The following is a 22,802-nucleotide window of genomic DNA, read 5'->3' on the forward strand; positions in this document are numbered from 1 at the left end:
ATAATGTTTCATCAAAAGTATAGATTATGAGAAAAACTTATGTCATTTTTGAACCTACCGCTACCATTCTTATTCTTAATCTCAACTGTAGATCAGGAAAAAATTCATATATAGCATCAGTTATTATATTTAGAATATCTTACCACCGAGTACCGCTCAGATGATATGTTTTTTCAGGTATCAAGTGGTTTCAGATTAGGTCTCTGCGTACCGAACCCATGTGGCGCTGAAGAACTACAGCATAGTTATACTAGAAAACGAATTCAAGCAATGTTTCACCTAAAGAGGATCCTTAAAAGTATTGAAATATTTATATAGTCATCATGGCTAAGCGAGTATGGATATTATTGTACTAATTTCGGCAGTTATCGTGTCATAATTACCTTTCAAACCCCAATTTCCCATAATTACTAGGGGCCAACCACACAGCGTAATAAGTGTACATATATGCTGTACTTTTGACTGGACTAAAGATGTTACGCGTAATGTTTAAAACCCCTGCCCTTGCCAATGTTAAAATGATTACTAGTAATCCGGAGTGCAGTACAGAGGAGTGATTATCTGCTTGCATAATTCCCGCCAATTTATATCAAATTTTAAGCTTCTCTGCTGATAGGATACCATGATCATGTTAATCAAATGTCACATTTAAATTATTTACGTTGTATTTTGAATCCCCCTACTTTAAAGAAAGAATTCAATTGCCAGACAAGCAATCGATTAGAATAATGAAACAACAAAAGAATTCTTTAAAAATTTACCAAAAATATTGTGCTAACTAACAGTTTTTAAAGAAATCGCCATGAGGACCTTTCACTAATTAGCGATCGCGTTGCCACGTAATCTTTCAGATGACAGCGCACTCCTTTTATTTCTGATAAAACCTAGTGCTGTATTAGTCTATATGGGTTACTAATATTCAAACAGATTTTGTTATTTAACTAGTTTAACTATTAGTCAGTGGCCAATTGAATTTCCCTTTACCAAATATAAAATTACATCTATCACTCGCTTGCTCCATGGAACAACAACATGGTATTACGGAACATATTTTATGTTTAAAACCTTTTTTAGATAGGCCTAGCATGTCAGTTGAAGCATTAAATAGCATTCTCCCAGTTTCATTTCTGGGTAATATTTTATCTACGCATGATATTGTATGCACTCCAGTTGATGAATCTTTACCATTCCGGACAATCATATGCGTGTAAGTAAACCGTGAACAGACACAATATAGACCATTTCGATGTACGTACGATTAATTATTAAAATTACGTGTAATATTAAAAAGGGGATAGGCAACCCTCAGTTCGAAACATACCAGGGGGTTGATACATTGGGAAGCCCTCAGATGAGCGATTCCCGTATGAGCGGATTCCATAATAGCGGTCCTCATATCAGCAGTTCCCTAAATAGCGGTTTCCCGAAATGGCAGTTTACCCGTTACAACAGTTACCGATACAGCGGTTCTCGTAAACGCGGCGTACCATTACAGCAGTTCTCTAAAGAGCAGAAAAACAGGAATGCGAAAAACGACTGCTCTTTTTTATAGTGTACGCTGTGTTATATGAACTTAAATAGAACTAGGTCAGATATGGTTAGCTTCGAGTTGATTATTTGAACCCCCAATAGTGTTAGGTTAGGTTTGGTTAGGTTAGGTTAGGTTTGGTTAGGTTAGGTTTGGTTAGGTTAGGTTAGGCTAGGTTAGGTTTGGTTAGGCTAGGTTAGGTTTGGTTAGGTTTGGTTTGGTTTGGTTTGGTTTGGTTTGGTTAGGTTAGATTAGGTTGGGTTCGGTTGGATTTTTTAGGTTTTGTTTTGATTGGTTAGACTTAGGTTGGTAATATTTTGGAAAAGGTGTAATAATTTTACGCCTTTTCCAAAATATTGTTGTTTGTTATATTTCACTTCCTAAATAATAATATGCCTTTTCCAAAAAATTACTCTTTACAATTATCTACTTCCGAAATAAAATAAGCTTTCTTGAAATATTTTCTATTCTGGTATTAGAATTGTAAACTGATACAGCCTGAAGAATAGGGTAATATTTAAGTGTACTTTAAAAACACGATCCGTTAGTAAGTCACATTACTGACTAAATGATCACAGAAAAAGGTAGTTTTCGAAAACAACGAATATAACTGTATTGTTAAGAAATACTCGAAACTGAAGACAAACACTGCTATTTCCCAAAATAGCAGCCGCTATTTCTAAAACAGCGGCCGCTATTTCTAAAACAGCGGCCGCTATTTCTAAAACAGCAGCCGCTATTTCTAAAACAGCAGTTTTGAAGAACGCCGCTGTCTTTTTGGAATCGCGGCTGCTATTTCGAGAACTGCTCTACCGGGAACTGCTCATACGAGGTACACCCGATACATTACCGTCTCTGTGCACTATTATGATGCAAAAAGACTACAGCGCAGACGCCAAAAAACGAGGTGGAAAGCAAAGTTTTACCCCCGTGTCTTTTCCTCTTAGATACATCGAAAATTCGAAATGATCTATTCGCTGAACAATAACTAAATAAATTAATAATAACACTCTACGAAAGATGTCTTTCAACAGTTCGACGTAACGTAACTAGCTCTCACTTTGCAGGTTATTTCTAATTTTGTTGATTGTTATTGTGATCGTGGGTACATTCGTGGATTTCAAATCAAACCAATCCCGTAATATCGAACTTAAGACGCTCCCTAATATTTCCGTTCATTCAACTCCCGATGATGTAAAGTTTAGTTCTTCGAAAGTTCTGGAGCACGTGTCGAAACATCAAAGCGCAGTCAGAAAATTTAGTGGTAAAATAATTTTTACAGGTAAGCTGGTATAATTTTGCATGGAATAGCAACTTTGTTTGCGAAAATTTCAACAATTTCTCTCGTGAAAGATTTATGTTCCTCAATTTATTTACAATATTTCAATTTTTAACCCAATTTAAGAAATCATGCGATGCTTCTCCGTAATAAAGAATACAAGTATCATTTTCGACACATCAAGTAGGCCTGGTGATCTCAGTTGCTTACACGGAATTCGCGCAATTACCATGGCCTGGGTTATAGTTTGTCATTCGCTCGTTTTTGGTTTCACATCAATGGGTACGTTTAAACTTTTTCCTATATTGTAAAACTGAAAATAAGTTTCAATAATTTTCAGACAACTTTCCCGACTTTTATATTGAGGCATTAACGCTACATTTTAGTTTTTTATCGCACGGAAGTCTCTCTGTTGACAGTTTCTTCTTAATGAGGTAGAGTTAATATTAAATTTCACATAATTATCCTTCGATGTTCATTAATGGTTTCCCCTTTGTCAGTGGATTTCTTTCTGCGTACTTCTTCTTAAAAGAACAAACCGCCAAAGATTCAAAATGGAATATTTGCAAACAGTACGTTCTTAGATATTTAAGGTAAAATTAAGAAATATTTTCTCTAGTTTATGTGGCACTGCACACACGTTTATAACGTATGGGAGACACTCCATACCCTTGGATCATTATTAAGTGTTGTACTACATTGGAAACCACACGGAGTATTGCAAAATAATTTTTGACCTTGTCATTTGCAGGTTGACACCAGCGTTCATGATGGTTCTATTTTGCTTTATCGCATTGCCACCTCTTTTTGGAACTATGGCAAATTGGAATTATCTTGAACATCAGAGGGAAATATGCTATAATAGCTGGTGGCAGAATTTGCTTTACATCTCCAATATTAATCCAATGGAGCAGCAAGTAAATAATAACCAAACTATATTATATATGAAAACATGCCATAGAAAAATGCAAATTTGCAGTGACGTTATTCTTAAATAGTAGCAGTGATAGATGTAATTTTAGAAGCAACAATGGAGAACGGTTAGTATTTACTTCTGGGTTTTTTTATAGACATTTGGTCCGACTCATAGTCCAGTATAGAGTCCCTCCCTCTAACACGTAACGATAATTTTAAATTATCTTATTGGCTCACTTAAACCTAAGACCATTAAACACAGATGGACTAGAATGATAAGCTAAAACCCCTATCTTTAAACTTCAGCGCGTATCGTCGCCCCTAGCGGGAGTCCCGAAACTTTTCAAAGCATAGATCATGTGACCTTTATTACGTCGTCTGCTCTGTTGAATTTTTATGATTATACGGTCTAGGTACGGTTAGGTTTTTCCTCTCCGCTTTTTCGGCATTTATGTTCGTTTTCATTTTTAGTAATTTAAAGGATTAGTTTGGGTATTTAAGATGCCAAGCCAAAGGTGCGTTTTCGGAGTTTGTAAAAATGATGAATGTTATTCTGATAAATCCCATATGAAAGGCATTAATTTCTACAAAATACCAAACCCCAAATATCAACTTTCTAAAAGTGCACCTAACATAGAGTTTCGAGCTTTAACGGGCCTAATATCCTCTTTTATTTCACGCGCTGTTTGTTTGATTGGAAATAGTTTCAATATTGGTCGCGGCGTGGCGCTAGAGAGACGCTTCCCACTAGGAACCACCCGCCCTATCTCCATTGCAGTCCATCTGTGTTTAATGGTCTTAGCTTAAACGAGGACGGCCAAAAATAAATTATTCCTTTTTACCTCTGTCGTTATGACCCGCCTCTTCTTTCATACCCCCAACCGTCCCGGGGAAGGGGGTCCGGGACTTTGACTCGCGCCCAGATTACTCTGTTCTCCATTTCTGCTCTAAAATTACATCAATCCCTAATAGTAGGTACGCACTAAGAAAGATTTTTTCAATCCGCGGAAATCTTGAAGATGGCGACCAGAAATGTAAAACAACCTTCTGTATGGAATAGCGACCATGAATTTCAACCGATTTCACTAATATTTAGTACACTGCTTTCATATATCCTGATGAATGATTTATATTTTCAGTGCTTACTTTGGGGGTGGTACCTTTGCTGTGATTTCCAATTCTTTATAATTGCTCCATTGTTTTTAATATACTTAAAAAGGTTTGTTCGCTTGTTTTTGAAGATGCTTCAATACTTCGGTGGTTTAAGTGGCGCGTTTTTACTATAGCCCCAAGACGTTCGAAAGAAAAATTGGGTTTGTTATCGCTCTAACGATAATACTTGGTTCATGGTTCGCTACATTTTTTGTATCCTGGAACAACGGTTTCACAGCGGCAGGCTACATTTATAATAGACGAAATATTACCAGACTGGTGATTGACACATCATCAAACTTCCTCAAGTAGGTTCAACACTTTTATAGTTCGAGGATTATAGAGCCAGTCTGGGAAATAGCACACTTCCTCTGGCCCAAAACCATGCAGTTTATTAATTGCTTGGACTAGTTTTTTAATTCAAGAAAAGGGGGTTACTGGTCCTCAGGACCAGTTTATTAATTGCAAATCCATGGGAGAACAAAGGCTGGGACCAGTCCGGAGACCAGTTAATTATTTCGGGGACTAGGGGGGTCACTGGTCCCAAGGACTAGTTTAAAAAATATCCTTATTTCCCAGACTGTTATAGACCGTTTCCTAAAGAAGGCGGGGCTTAGTATCGTCTGCTTGATATTGGGGTTAAGACGGAACATCGTGGATGTAGACCCAAAGACGTTAGATATGGCTTCAAAGTTACCAGTCCACGAAAGTCCTTTTGAACGAAGCCATCAATAACATTTCGGATCTACATCCACACCTGGGGTTCCGTCTCAAGAAAACAAGTTGTTCAAACCCCCAGACACTACACCCTTCTATGTCTGCCTCAATACTCGAATCACCACAAGGCCTAATAATAGTCACATGAAAAGGAATCCAACAAGCCAAAATGATCGTACTTAAAAATTTCCTTTTAAGAGGGCAATATTACTTTCAAACTGTTTACATTCAACCACAATATCGTATTTCACCGTACATAATTGGATCTTTGTTAGGATATGTTTTGTTATTTGTTGAACAATCTGGTACCACACTGAGCAGAGTAAGTAAACGCCTTTACTATTATCCTGAAAGTAGAATCCGACCATGGAACGAGCGCAATTTAACATATTTTCTACCTGAAGCATTATTTTTCTAATGTTGTATTCTACTTTCAGTAGTTCAAAAAATCATCCTTCGATGCGAAAAATTATTTTAAACTGTTAACGTCTCATTTAAATTACTAGAAGCAAATACTGTCAGGATGGACACTCTCTTGCTTCGCTCTTTTACTACCTGTCTGTGGTCTTTATTTTGTTGACCATGGATCGATTATAAACACGCTATTTAACACATTCTCGAGGAGTGTATGGGCCACTGGAGTGGCGTGGGTCATATATGCTTGTTTTGCTAATCACGGAGGTAGGTAGTTTTGTTATAGTCCCATGATTTCGGGATTCAGGCTTTAACACTATAAATAAAGATAAATCAAGCTTAAATATTGATTATTATTTTCTTTTCTAGGCTCAGTTAATACGCTTCTTTCCTTAAAAGTTTGGGTTCCATTAAGTAAGCTGTCGTATTGTTCCTATTTGATGCACCCTATTGTATTATCGATGTACAAAGTTGAGACTGACTCACCTAATCACTTTAGTTATGGCACATTGGTAAGAACATTTGATCAAATTATTTCAACATCTCTTAGCTAGAAAAACGATAGCAATTATCGGCAAGCTCCAATAAGCCTCTTCAGTGTTAAAAAGGGAATAGTCAACCCTCAGTATCGAGACCATCGAGCACCAAATTCTCTGTCAGCCCCTTTCAAAACCGGCACCAAGCACTGGCTCTGTCCTACAGTTCCGTACAAGTACATGCGCAATCAGTGCAACAGAGAGAAATTTGTACAAAACCACGGAGGAAGTTCTCACTGCTCTAACCGGCTCTAACAGTATTTTCCTATTTACTGTTATAATAGGATAATTAATTACGCTTAGAATTAATAACAAAGGTTTAATACTGAAGAATTGTTATGAGTTTGTTACATCTGGCGACTAGCAAGGCTTATTCTCTAACTGCGTATATCGTCTATCTTTTTATGTTCGTTTTCAGCACTAGGTTTTTTTATACATCTATATTAATCGATCCGTAAAGGGATTCCTCACTAGACGCCATCTATCTTAGTACATGTTACGTTTACAAAATAATATTTGAATTATACAACATCCTTCCCTTTAGTTTATAAATTCAGTCTTTGTGGTTGGCGAACAACGCGTCCTGCTCGCGTACGATAAGGTTCTGGAGGTGTTGCAACGTCTTTTGTTTGATGTCTAACTGGTGTTGACAATTCTTGATCGGATTCTTTGGAAGCAGTATCAGGAGGGCTTGGCTCCGAAGAGTCTTGTACTTCTTGAGGATTTTCATTTTGTATCTCAACTTCAGGTGTTAAGGGTATGAGGTGAAATCTATTTCGTCTTACGGTGCCACGTGGTGTTTTCACAACATACGAGCGAGGTTCTGACGCCTTTTCAGTCACCGTTCCTTGTAGACGCATATCTGTGATCCAGACAGTTTCACCATTTGCTAAATTTCTCAATGACTTGACATTGTGGCGAACATCATAATACCCTTTCTGCGTAGCTTTCAGTTGTTCTTCCTTTTTCGCGACTTGTTCGCGTGGAGGGATGCACGGTGTTAATTGAGTTTCATGGATTGGTACAGTGGAACGTAACTTTCTACCCATCAATAATTCGGCAGGGCTGTACCCATTGGCCAACGGAGTCGTACGATATGCTAACAAAGCTTTGTAAGGATCTTCTGATTTCTTTAGTTGTTTCTTGACGACTTTTACCGCGGCCTCCACGAACCCATTGCTCTGTGGAAAGCGCGGACTGGACGTGACGTGACTGAAACCGTAGTCCTTCGCGAACTTCCGAAATTCTGATGTATGTGTGGGCGCAAACTGTGGGCCATTGTCTGATTTGACTGTGACCGGTATCCCATGCGTAGCAAAGACAGACTTTATTTTCGTGATCACGGCGTCAGCCTTCAAATCAGTCAGTGGGCGTATTTCAAAATAACGGGAATAATAATCCGTAACCACGATGTACCATTGTTTCTCCAAGTAAAACAGATCCATGGCGACGGTCTGCCAAGGACGTTCAGGAAATTCTGACGGGATCAATGGCTCGTTTCTGTTCTGAGATTCCTGAATACATGCAGTGCAACGTTTGACTTTAACTTCAATGTCTCTAGACAGGCCAGGCCACCAAACTGCTGACTGTGCACGGGCCCGACATTTCGATATGCCTTGATGACCTTGATGTAGCTGGTCCAATACTTCTGCGCGTAACGCAGTAGGGATGACAATACGAGGACCTTTCATGATAAGTCCGTCTTGAACCGATAGATCAGCCCGATAAGCATAATACACCTTACATATTAAGGGTAGGCAGTTTTTCGATGGCCATCCATGGTCAATGTATTTCAATAGTTGAGCGCAAATGGGATCATTCTTTTGCTCTGCCCATATTTCCGCCAAACGCTTGTCGGACGCGGGGAGCGTGGATGCTATAAACTGAACATATGCCAACAGTTCATCTTCTAGTTCGGACTTGTCTTTATCTTCCTGAAGGGGGCTGCGCGAAAGTGTGTCTGCTGCATATAAATCTTTTCCCGGGACGAAGGATATGTAATAATCATAGCGCATCATGCGCAACCTAATTCTTTGCAACCTTGGAGATAAGTCATCTAATTGTTTCGTTTGTAAAACCGCTATCAGTGGCTTATGGTCTGTTTCAAGCTCCACCCTGATTCCTATAATATAGTCTCTGAATCTATTACAGGCCCACGCTAACGCAGTGGCCTCTTTCTCGATTTGCGCGTAGCGCTTTTCGGCATCGGATAATGTGGTTGACGCATAAGCAACGACGCGACGTTGTCCTTGAGGGTGAATCTGACTCAACACGGCTCCTATTCCAAAAGAAGAGGAGTCTGCAGATATGATGGTTGGCAATTTAGGATCATATACTGCTGGTACTGGAGACTCTGTTAAGAGCCGCTTTATCTGTTGAAACGCTTGTTCTTGTGAAGGACCCCATATCCACTCATTCTTCGTACTTAGCAGATCATGAAGCGGCTTAAGTACGCTTGACATGTTCGGGACGAACTTTGCTAGGTAATTGACCATGCCTAATAGTCGTTTTAGGTCAGTGACAGTTTCAGGCGGTGGCAACTTCGTTATAGCCTCGAGTTTCATTTCATCAGGGTGTATTCCTTGCTCATCCAAAACATGCCCCAAGAACTTTACCCTCCTGACTGAGAACTCACACTTGGCTCGGTTCAACGTAATACCGGCTTGCGATAACCGAGTGAGAACTTGCCTTAGGCGTGCATCATGTTCTTCCTTGGTGCAACCCCATATTAATATTTATCAAAACTGTCTTTGTACACAAAGACGCGAAAAAGTAAGAGATAAGTGTAGAAAATTAATTGTTTGAAGTAACAGATATTCAAATTTTCATTTTTGAAGACGTGATTATAAAACATCAATTATTTGAAAAAATTTCTTATCTTAGTTTTTTTCACCAAAATTCCTTAAGTAAAATATTTTATCCTTAAACATGTGCATCATTTGAAAAATAGAACACGTATGCATTTTATTTTCTTTTTAAAATTTAGAGTTAGTTTGAGTATTCGGGCCTATAAGGAGAATAAAATGGACAAAAAATCGTTGATAGCAGACAAAATAAAACAAGCATGAAAACTTAACAAAACGTGTTCGTTAATTTTAAAGTTTTCGAAGTTTCAAAAATTGACGTGATGTATATCTCTCAAAAGATCACGATCAAGCTACAGATCCTTTTGACTCTAATAACTACATCACAGTCAAAGGGCGAATGTAATTTTCGGTTCGCAATATTTTCAATTTTAAAATATAAAAATAAATTCTTCTATCTCTATTTTTCAGATATCCGAGCATTTGAACTTCCTCGAAGCAAATGTTTCTAGAAAATAAAAAGTAGTATTAAGGTAGTTTCTCTGAAATTTTTGTGAAAAAAAACTAAGATAAGAAATTTTTTCAAATAATTGATGTTTTATAATCACGTCTTCAAAAATGAAAATTTGAATATCTGTTACTTCAAATAATTAATTTTCTACACTTATCTCTTACTTTTTCGCGTCTTTGTGTACAAAGACAGTTTTGATAAATATCTGTCACTTCAGTCTTAATATGAATTAAAACTGTTTAGAAACTAGTATTTTAAAACGTATACTGAAAAGCAGGCGCTCCATTTAAGTCTTGTGGTGTTGCGCGTATATTAGTTACCACGTTTGAACTAACAAGGCCCTAACCATCTATTATAGAAGTATTAATCTTGATTGCTTCAACGCCCAGTCCAACTCAAATTGCCTTCCCGTCGTTTTCACGTGCAAAGCACAGTGGATGCAATAATACAAATAGATTCCGAAGACTTAGGCTAAAAAAATATTACGTAGACCTGTGTACAAAAACAATCTATACACCTGTGCACAAACATATTCCGTAGACCTGCGCTGGGTGACCACATTTCCTAAATTTTATAATTTTTCCTATTTTCGGATGTCTTCCTATTAGTTCCTATTATTTCGATAATTTTCCTATATTTTCCGATTTTTTGAAATTGTAGATATTTTGTGCGCTCTCACTTTTGGTTTTGTTATATATCACCAAAGCTATGGAAGCCTCTAAAAATATTTGTCAGGGAAGTCTGTGATGTTTTAAAGTTATAGCATATGTTTCTAAGATTACGTTCCATAAGTATGACACTTCCTATATTTCGAAATGCTAGAGACTTAATGAGAGCTAGTTCGAGAACGACGCGAGAATTGACTACACGCGATTTTCTACTCATCTTCCTATTTAGTCTGTACTAAGCCTTTGACAGGGATTCATCAGGCGTCGCTCTACGAGAAGCTATGACGTTTCATTTACGTCACTTCGAGACAAGCTCTCAGTTTCCAGTGACAAATTTATGTAACATATCTTACGAACTTATGGTTATAATTAAACCAAAGCTCCTTTGTAAATCTTGTCTTATTACTTTCAAAGCATTTGCAACCTATATTTTGCTATTTTTTCAAGAGTAGTTCTCTTGTCTTTTCCTGTTTTTTTAATTATACATCTATATCTATATAAATCAAAGTCCTGACCGACTGACAGACTGACTGATAATCATCGCCCAGCCCAAACCGCTGGCCCCAGAAGGCTGAAAATTTGGAGGAACGTTACTCGTAAGTAGTAGGCGCGTACTAAGAAAGATTTTTCCAATCCGCCGCAATCTTCATAATTGGCGCACAGAAATGTAACAAATCTTCTCTTTGTAAGAAAGTCCGTGAGTTTCAACCGATTTCACAAATATTTAGTACACTGGATTCCTTTAACCTATGGTCTTTCGGGATCGATTTGTTGCCATCATTTTAAATGGCGGCCAGATATTTAAAAACCTTTCTTTATAGAATGTCTGCGTGTAAAGTAATAAAAAATGTCCCGACGAGCTGATGGGCGACGCCGAGTGCCTTCGCTCCTAGGATGCTACAAAAATATTAGTCGACTCAGTAAAATGTACCCATACTTGATGGAAGTTCTTACTACACTCAAGCGATGCCGCGGGTAACAGCTAGTCTCCCATAATTTCCTGTAAATAAATTGTAAATTTCCTATTTTCCTATAACTATTACAAGGTTATTTGTGGTAACCCTGAGTGCACAAACATATTTCGTAGATAACATAGACTTATGAAAACACATGTCATATAATTGTGTACAAACAGATCCCGTAGACTTGTGCACAAACAGATCCCTTAGAATTGTGCACAAACAGATCCCTTAGAATTGTGCACAAACAGATACCTTAGAATTGAACACAAACTGATGTCATAGACTTGCGCACAAAATGATGTCATAGACTTACGCACAAACAGATGTCATAAACTTGTGCAAAAAGAGATGTTATATACCTGTACACAAAAAGATTCCATGGACCTCTGCACAAAAACATTCCATACCCCTATGCTCAAAAATATGCTCAAGAATATCTCGTACACCAGTGCACAAAAATACTGCATATCCATTTGCACAAAAATATCCCGTATCCATTTGCAGAAAAATGTTCTTTAGACCTGTGCACAAACAAATGCAGTGGCCTTTGCAAAGACAGATTCCTTAGACCTCTGCACAAACCGATTCAGTAGGCTTGTGCACAAAAATATTCCGTAGACCTGTGCACAAAAATATTCCGTAGACCTGTGCACAAAAATATTCCGTAGACCTGTGCACAAACAGATACCGTAGACATGTGCACAAACAGATACCGTAGACATGTGCACAAACAGATACCGTAGACATGTGCACAAACAGATTCCGGATACTTGGACACAAACGGAAGTCACAGGGTTGTGCACAAACAGATGTCATAGACTTGCACAAAAAATACATCATTGACTTGCGCAATAAGAGATGTCAAGGATATGTGCACATCAGATTCCACGGACTAGTGCACAAACAGAAGTCTTAGACTTGTTTACAAACAGAAGTCATAGACCTGTTTCCATAAAGATTCCATACCCATTTGCACAAAACAATTTCATACCCATTTGCACGAAACGATTCCATACCCATTTGCACAAAACGATTCCATAGACCTGTGCACAAAAATATTCCATAGACCTGGGCCCAAAGAGATTCCATAAAACTGCACAAAAGATTCCCTAGACCTGTGCTCGAAAAATTATACCGTAGGCCTGTGCATAAACAGATGCCGTAGACCTGTAAGGAAACAGATTCCGTAAACCTGTGCACAAACAGATGCCGTAGGCCTGTGTACAAACAGATTCCGGAGAGCTGTGCACAGATTCCGTAGCCATGTGCACAAACAAATTGCGTAGACTTGTGGAAGTCACAGGCTTGTGCACAACAGATGCCATAGACATGTTCAAACCAGATTCCATAGTTTTGTGCACAAACAGAAGTCATAGACATGTGCACAAAAAATATTCTATAGACTTGTGCACATCAAGTTTCCATAGACCTGTGCACAAAAGATTTCATAAAGATGTGCACAAAATATTTCATGGAACTGTGCACAAAACATTATATATGCTTGTGCACATAAAGATTCCATAGACCTGCGCGCTAAAGATTCCATAGACCTGTGTACATAAAGATTTCATACCCATAGCACAAAACTATTCCATAACCATTTGCACAGAAATATTTCCTAGACCTGCGCACAAAACATTTCATAAAACTGTGCTGTGCACAAAAAGATTCCATTGACCTATGCACAAAATATTCTATTGGCTTTTGTATAAACATGTGACATAGACCTGTGTACAAAAATATTCCATGGACCTGTGCACAAAAACATGCCTTGGACCTGTTCAGAAACATTCCATACCCCTATATGCTCAAAAATATTCCACACCCATTTGCACAAACATTTTCCGTAGACCCGTGCACAAACAGATGCCGTAGACTAGCGCATAAACAGATTCCATAGATTTGCGCACAAATATATTACGTAGACTCGTGCACAAATAGATTCCACAGACTTGTACACAAACAGAAGTCACACGGTTTTGCACAATGTTATAGACTTGTGCACAAACAGATGTCATATGCTTGTGTAAAAAACTGATTTCATAGACTTCCTCAAAAAGAGATGTCATCGACATTTGCACAAGATATTCCGTAGACTTGTGCACATAAAGATTCTTCAGACTTGTGCACAAACATATTTTGTAGACCTGTACACACAGATACCATGGACTTGTGCAAAAATAGATGTCAAATATTTGTGCAAAAACACATACCTTAGACTTTTGCACAAACTGATGCCATAGACTTGTGCACAATCATATGTCCTAGACCGGTGTACAAAACATTCTATAGATTTGTGCACAAACATGAGTCATATACCTGTATACAAAAATATTCCACGGACTTCTGCACAAAAACATTCCATATACCTGTACACAAAAAAAATCCATGGACCTCTGCACAAAAACATTCCATATCCCTATGCTCAAAAATGTTCCTTACCCATTTGCACAAAAGTATCACGTTCACCTGTGCACAAAACTATCACGTACACCTGTGCACAAATATATTCGGTATCCATTTTCACAAAAATATTCCGTACACCTGTGCACAAAAATATTCCAAATCCATTTTCACCATAATATTCCATACACCTATACACAAAAATATTCCGTACACCTGTGCACAAAAATATTCTGTACTATTGTGCATAAAAATATTCCGTACACCAATGCAGAAAAATATTTCGTACACTTGTGCACAAATAGAATCACAGGCTTGTGCACAAAGAAATGTCGGAGACTCGCGCAAAAAGAGATGTTATAGACATGTGCACATCAGATTCCATAGAGTTATGCACAAACATTTTCAATGCCCCTATGCTCAAACAGATTTCAAAACCTTATGCTCAAACAGATTTCAAACCCTTATGCTCAAAAAGATTCCATACCCATTTGCACAAAAATGATACGTAGACCCGTGCTCAAAAATATTCCGTAGACCTTTGCTCAGACAGAAGTCACTCGCGTGTGCACAAACAGATGTCATAGACTTGTGCACAAAGAGATGTTATAGACTTGTTCACAAGCAGGTGTTATAGAATTGATCACAAGCAGGTGTTATAGAATTGATCACAAACAGGTGTTATAGACTTGTTCACAAACAGATGATTTAGACTTGTGCACAAACAGATGCTTTAGACTTGTGCACAAACAGATGTTTTAGTCTTGTGCACAAACAGATGTTTTAGTCTTGTGTACAAACAGATGTTTTAGTCTTGTGTACAAACAGATGTTTTAGTCTTGTGTACAAACAGATGTTTTAGACTTGTGCACAAACAGATGTTTTAGGCTTGTGTACAAACAGATGTTTTAGACTTGAGCATAAACAAATGTTATTGACTTGCGCAAAAAGAGATGTCATAGAAATGAGCAAATCAGATGTCATAGAAATGAGCAAATCAGATTCCATAGACCTGTGCACAAACAGAGGTCGTAGACCTGTGAACAGACAGAAGTCGTAGACCTGTGCACAAACAGAAGTTGTAGACCTGTGCAAATAAAGATTTTTCACTTGGACAAATAAAGATTCTTCAGACTTTTGTGTGCACATAATGATTCTTCAGACTTGTGTGCACATAAAGATTCTTCAGACTTGTGTGCACATAAAGATTCTTCAGACTTGTGTGCACATATTGATTCTTCAGACTTGTGTGCAACTAAAGATTCTTCAGACTGTGTGCACATAATGATTCTTCAGACTTGTGTGCACATAAAGATTCTTCAGACTTGTGTGCACATAAAGATTCTTCAGACTAGTGTGCACATAAAGATTCTTCAGACTAGTGTGCACATAAAGATTCTTCAAACTTGTGCAAATAAAGATTCTTCAAACTTGTGCACATAAATATACCATAGACCCATGAACAAAAAATTCCATAGACCTGTGCACAGAAGATTCCATACTCCTATACTCAAAAGGATTCCATGCAGATTTGCACAAAAACATTCCGTAGACCTGTGTAAAACAATATTCCATAGGCCTGTGTAAAACAATATTCCAGAGGCCTGTGTAAAACAATATTCCATAGGCCTGTGTAAAACAATATTCCAGAGGCCTGTGTAAAACAATATTCCATAGGCCTGTGCACGAAATGATTGCATAGGCCTCTGCACAAAGAGATTTTATACTCCTTTGCACAAAAATATTCTGTAGGTCTGCGCTTAAACAGATTCCGTAGACTTGTACACAAACAGATGTTATAGTTTAGACTCGTGTAAAAATTTAATTACCTATAATTGGTAATTATCTTTAATTGCTTATTTTGTTTAATTATCTTTAATTGCTTATTTTGTTTAATTAAGTTTAGTCCGTACTTCGCAACTAAATTAGTTGGACGCGCAATAGTTATAATGACAATTAAGTTAGCTAATTGCCCTACCAATTTGATTATCCGCAGTAAAACGACGTAAGTCCTAGAATGACTTTCTTTATTACTTAACCCAAGCAAAAAAGTCTTAAGTTCCACAGTTTAAAGGTAAACCACGTAATTCGGAGCAGGTACTTAAAACTATTAAAAACAATACTTAAACTTTGTTTTTCGTAATGAAACAAAAATTGGCGCCCACTTAAAAAATGGGGCTTTCATTTAAGACCGTTTTCAAATCTATCAAACGTATAGTTATTTTTGTAAGGGCAGTTACAAAATGGGTAAGTTTGGAAAATTTCCCATGTTATTTCTATGGAGATTCTCTAGTTTTTCGCCAAAATCTGTGATTAATTTTATGGAAATGAAAACCACCCTTAGCAACTTTATGCTTTATAAAATAAACTATTAGGTGGATCATCTTTAAATTTTTACCACATACTAAGGGCCCGGATTTTAGTTCAGTAGAAAAATTTCGAAACAATAAACTTAATACGAAAAAAGTTAAAACCAATCCAAAAACCTTCCTTATACATTAAAGCCGTCATCAGGCCTTATCTAAGGGAGCTACCGCTCCCTTAGAATGTCATCTTGGAGGTTGACCGCGCCTGCAAGACCTTCAATACAAACGCTTATTCTCCTTTGGAAATGCTCGGAAGCAGAGCTCAAACCAAAAGGCATGCGGTTAAAGTAAAATCTCCCAAACGGCGTTATAAACGTGGTTAGTTTAGCGGATTGGGGATCCAGAGGTACTTGCCAGTACCCACTATTTGCATCTAGTTTAGAGAAGTATTTAGCGCCCGCTAGTTGTCCCAATGTGTGATCTACTGAAAGTAATTGATAACGCTCTCGCTGGACATATTTATTTAGGTCCGCCAGATCGACACAGATACGAAGTCCTTTATTCGGTTTTGGTACTATGACCATTGGAGCGCAAAAATCCGTTGGTTCTTCAACTGGCGTGATTACTCCTTCTTGGACCATTCGATGGAGTTCTTCCTTTGTTTGCTGCATTAAGGGCAGAGGTACTCTCCTCGGTGTATGCAATGCAGAAGGAGACGCATTTGGCAGCAATTTAATAGTGAATGGTTCACTTACTTTTCCCAGGCCATCGAATAGGTGAGGAAATTCATCCTGAATATGGCTATTCCGCAGTTGGCTCGACCCCATGCCGTCAACTCTTGCAACTATTTGCAGCTTTTCGCAAGCATGAAGTCCCAATAATGGAGTTTCCAACGCAGGGATTATATATATTTTCTCTGAGATCTCAATATCCCGATACGCTTTTCTTGCCGAGATAAAGCCCAAACACCTTATTTCCGTACGTCCTGGACCATACAAGGTGCGATCGGCTGACTGGAGGCTTTGAGGTATGCACATCGCTCGGAAAGTGACTTCAGGAAGGACACTAACATCGGCGCCTGTATCGACCTTGAATCTGATCCTTTGCTTGTTAATTTTCACAGTAGCATACCATTTTTTAGAGGAACTGCTCTCCACTGAGCCCAAAAATACCTCTGAATGCGTTTGAGTAGCCGTAACTTCCCTGATAGAGTTATTTAAACATTTCTTGGCATAATGTCCTCGCCTACGACATTTGTTACAAATAGCATTTGCAGCTGGGCATCGTTCTCTTGGATGAAACTTCGCATGCCCGTAACGTTTACAACCTTCTTGCAATGTGGACTGTTGAAATGTGGATGACGCAAATGGTTTAGAAGGAGCGGGAGTGTACGCTGGAACCTTGTTTCTGTTGCTATGTTGATATGCAGCTTTTGGACTAGGTTTAGTTTTTGCCATTCGAACTCTATCCAAGTTTTGTGCATTCTTATCAGGGTACAACTCCTTTTGTTGCAACTTAATTTGCTCATTTTGCCTCGCCTTTACAATTGCGCCCTCTAATGTTAACTCTTTGTCAAGCTGTAGACGCTCTGAAAGAGCCTTATCCCGTATGCCAACAACTATTCCGTCACACATGAGTTCGTCACGCATTTTCCCATATTCACAATGCTCTGATAACGCAAATAATGCTGTTATATATTCTTCGGTGCTCTCACCTTCATGTTGTTGGCGATTGTTGAATTTTGATCGTTCAAATGTGCGATTTCTTCGTACTACGAAATGTCCCTCGAAGCGAGCTTTAACTGTCGCGTAGCTGGATGCTTCCTCTTGGTTAAGCTGGAATGAGTCATAGATATCGTCCGCTTGTTGTCCCATGAAGTAAATTAAGGCGTTGACCTGTTCCGTTTCATCATTACGACTAAGTCCAGAGGCTTGTCGAAATCTTTCAAACCGCCTAATCCATTTAGGCCAATCTCCCGCATTTGATAAAGAATCCGGAGCAGTTATTTGAAATGTAGGAGCAGGTCTAGGCTCTCTTTCCGCAACGGAAGAGGCGTCCGCATTTTCTTCGGTGTTCGACATTCCGATGATGGGTGTGATCAAGGCTGCAACCCGTTGTGTTGCGTTGGTTGTGTAAGAATTTGTAAAATGCTACTAAATCCTATCAACTATCCACTCCTCACGGAAAAAAAAACTGAAGACGAGGGTAAACTGACACCATGTTATAATAGGATAATTAATTACGCTTAGAATTCTAAGGGAGCGGTAGCTCCCTTAGCTAAGGCCTGATGACGGCTTTAATGTATAAGGAAGGTTTTTGGATTGGTTTTAACTTTTTTCGTATTAAGTTTATTGTTTCGAAATTTTTCTACTGAACTAAAATCCGGGCCCTTAGTATGTGGTAAAAATTTCAAGATGATCCACCTAATAGTTTATTTTATAAAGCATAAAGTTGCTAAGGGTGGTTTTCATTTCCATAAAATTAATCACAGATTTTGGCGAAAAACTAGAGAATCTCCATAGAAATAACATGGGAAATTTTCCAAACTTACCCATTTTGTAACTACCCTTACAAAAATAACTATACGTTTGATAGATTTGAAAACGGTCTTAAATGAAAGCCCCATTTTTAAAGTGGGCGCCAATTTTTGTTTCATTACGAAAAACAAAGTTTAAGTATTGTTTTTAATAGTTTTAAGTACCTGCTCCGAATTACGTGGTTTACCTTTAAACTGTGGAACTTAAGACTTTTTTGCTTGGGTTAAGTAATAAAGAAAGTCATTCTAGGACTTACGTCGTTTTACTGCGGATAATCAAATTGGTAGGGCAATTAGCTAACTTAATTGTCATTATAACTATTGCGCGTCCAACTAATTTAGTTGCGAAGTACGGATTAAACTTAATTAAACAAAATAAGCAATTGAAGATAATTAAACAAAATAAGCAATTAAAGATAATTACCAATTATAGGTAATTAAATTTTTACACGAGTCTAAACTATAACATCTGTTTGTGTACAAGTCTACGGAATCTGTTTAAGCACAGACCTACAGAATATTTTTGTGCAAAGGAGTATAAAATCTCTTTGTGCAGAGGCCTATGCAATCATTTCGTGCACAGGCCTATGGAATATTGTTTTACACAGGCCTCTGGAATATTGTTTTACACAGGCCTATGGAATATTGTTTTACACAGGCCTCTGGAATATTGTTTTACACAGGCCTATGGAATATTGTTTTACACAGGTCTACGGAATGTTTTTGTGCAAATCTGCATGGAATCCTTTTAAGTATAGGAGTATGGAATCTTCTGTGCACAGGTCTATGGAATTTTTTGTTCATGGGTCTATGGTATATTTATGTGCACAAGTTTGAAGAATCTTTATTTGCACAAGTTTGAAGAATCTTTATGTGCACAAGTTTGAAGAATCTTTATTTGCACAAGTTTGAAGAATCTTTATGTGCACACTAGTCTGAAGAATCTTTATGTGCACACAAGTCTGAAGAATCTTTATGTGCACACAAGTCTGAAGAATCATTATGTGCACACAGTCTGAAGAATCTTTAGTTGCACACAAGTCTGAAGAATCAATATGTGCACACAAGTCTGAAGAATCTTTATGTGCACACAAGTCTGAAGAATCTTTATGTGCACATAAGTCTGAAGAATCTTTATGTGCACACAAGTCTGAAGAATCATTATGTGCACACAAAAGTCTGAAGAATCTTTATTTCTCCAAGTGAAAAATATTTATTTGCACAGGTCTACAACTTCTGTTTGTGCACAGGTCTACGACTTCTGTTTGTTCACAGGTCTACGACCTCTGTTTGTGCACAGGTCTATGGAATCTGATTTGCTCATTTCTATGACATCTGATTTGCTCATTTCTATGACATCTCTTTTTGCGCAAGTCAATAACATTTGTTTATGCTCAAGTCTAAAACATCTGTTTGTACACAAGCCTAAAACATCTGTTTGTGCACAAGTCTAAAACATCTGTTTGTACACAAGACTAAAACATCTGTTTGTACACAAAACTAAAATATCTGTTTGTGCACAAGACTAAAACATCTGTTTGTGCACAAGTCTAAAGCATCTGTTTGTGCACAAGTCTAAATCATCTGTTTGTGAACAAGTCTATAACACCTGTTTGTGATCAATTCTATAACACCTGCTTGTGATCAATTCTATAACACCTGCTTGTGAACAAGTCTATAACATCTCTTTGTGCACAAGTCTATGACATCTGTTTGTGCACACGCGAGTGACTTCTGTCTGAGCAAAGGTCTACGGAATATTTTTGAGCACGGGTCTACGGAATATTTTTGAGCACGGGTCTACGTATCATTTTTGTGCAAATGGGTATGGAATCTTTTTGAGCATAAGGGTTTGAAATCTGTTTGAGCATAAGGGTTTGAAATCTGTTTGAGCATAGGGGCATTGAAAATGTTTGTGCATAACTCTATGGAATCTGATGTGCACATGTCTATAACATCTCTTTTTGCGCGAGTCTCCGACATTTCTTTGTGCACAAGCCTGTGATTCTATTTGTGTACAAGTGTACGAAATATTTTTGTGCATTGGTGTACGGAATATTTTTATGCACAATAGTAAGGAATATTTTTGTGCACAGGTGTACGGAATATTTTTGTGAAAATGGATACCGAATATTTTTGTGCACAGGTGTACGTGATAGTTTTGTGCACAGGTGAACGTGATATTTTTGTGCAAATGGGTAAGGAACATTTTTGAGCATAGGGATATGGAATGTTTTTGTGCAGAGGTCCATGGATTTTTTTGTGTACAGGTATATGGAATGTTTTTGTGCAGAAGTCCGTGGAATATTTTTGTGTACAGGTATATGACTCATGTTTGTGCACAAATCTATAGAATGTTTTGTACACCGGTCTAGGACATATGATTGTGCACAAGTCTATGGCATCAGTTTGTGCAAAAGTCTAAGGTATGTGTTTTTGCACAAATATTTGACATCTATTTTTGCACAAGTCCATGGTATCTGTGTGTACAGGTCTACAAAATATGTTTGTGCACAAGTCTGAAGAATCTTTATGTGCACAAGTCTACGGAATGTCTTGTGCAAATGTCGATGACATCTCTTTTTGAGGAAGTCTATGAAATCAGTTTTTTACACAAGCATATGACATCTGTTTGTGCACAAGTCTATAACATCGGATTGTGCAAAACCGTGTGACTTCTGTTTGTGTACAAGTCTGTGGAATCTATTTGTGCACGAGTCTACGTAATATATTTGTGCGCAAATCTATGGAATCTGTTTATGCGCTAGTCTACGGCATCTGTTTGTGCACGGGTCTACGGAAAATGTTTGTGCAAATGGGTGTGGAATATTTTTGAGCATATAGGGGTATGGAATGTTTCTGAACAGGTCCAAGGCATGTTTTTGTGCACAGGTCCATGGAATATTTTTGTACACAGGTCTATGTCACATGTTTATACAAAAGCCAATAGAATATTTTGTGCATAGGTCAATGGAATCTTTTTGTGCACAGCACAGTTTTATGAAATGTTTTGTGCGCAGGTCTAGGAAATATTTCTGTGCAAATGGTTATGGAATAGTTTTGTGCTATGGGTATGAAATCTTTATGTACACAGGTCTATGGAATCTTTAGCGCGCAGGTCTATGGAATCTTTATGTGCACAAGCATATATAATGTTTTGTGCACAGTTCCATGAAATATTTTGTGCACATCTTCATGAAATCTTTTGTGCACAGGTCTATGGAAACTTGATGTGCACAAGTCTATAGAATGTTTTTTGTGCACATGTCTATGACTTCTGTTTGTGCACAAAACTATGGAATCTGGTTTGAACATGTCTATGACATCTGTTGTGCACAAGCCTGTGACTTCCACAAGTCTACGCAATTTGTTTGTGCACATGGGTACGGAATCTGTGCACAGATTTCCGGAATCTGTTTGTACACAGGCCTACGGCATCTGTTTGTGCACAGGTTTTCGGAATCTGTTTCCTTACAGGTCTACGGCATCTGTTTGTGCACAGGCCTACGGCATAATTTTTTGAGCACAGGTCTAGGGAATCTTTTGTGCACAGTTTTATGGAATCTCTTTGGGCCCAGGTCTATGGAATATTTTTGTGCACAGGTCTATGGAATCGTTTTGTGCAAATGGGTATGGAATCGTTTCGTGCAAATGGGTATGAAATTGTTTTGTGCAAATGGGTATGGAATCTTTATGGAAACAGGTCTATGACTTCTGTTTGTAAACAAGTCTAAGACTTCTGTTTGTGCACTAGTCCGTGGAATCTGATGTGCACATATCCTTGACATCTCTTATTGCGCAAGTCTATGATGTATTTTTTGTGCAAGTCTATGACATCTGTTTGTGCACAACCCTGTGACTTCCGTTTGTGTCCAAGTATCCGGAATCTGTTTGTGCACATGTCTACGGTATCTGTTTGTGCACATGTCTACGGTATCTGTTTGTGCACATGTCTACGGTATCTGTTTGTGCACAGGTCTACGGAATATTTTTGTGCACAGGTCTACGGAATATTTTTGTGCACAAGCCTACTGAATCGGTTTGTGCAGAGGTCTAAGGAATCTGTCTTTG

This window comes from Phalangium opilio, unplaced genomic scaffold (genome assembly GCF_054372755.1).
Source record: "Phalangium opilio isolate 3A_F unplaced genomic scaffold, DU_Popi_V2 ptg001170l_1, whole genome shotgun sequence".
Classification (NCBI taxonomy): domain Eukaryota; kingdom Metazoa; phylum Arthropoda; class Arachnida; order Opiliones; family Phalangiidae; genus Phalangium; species Phalangium opilio.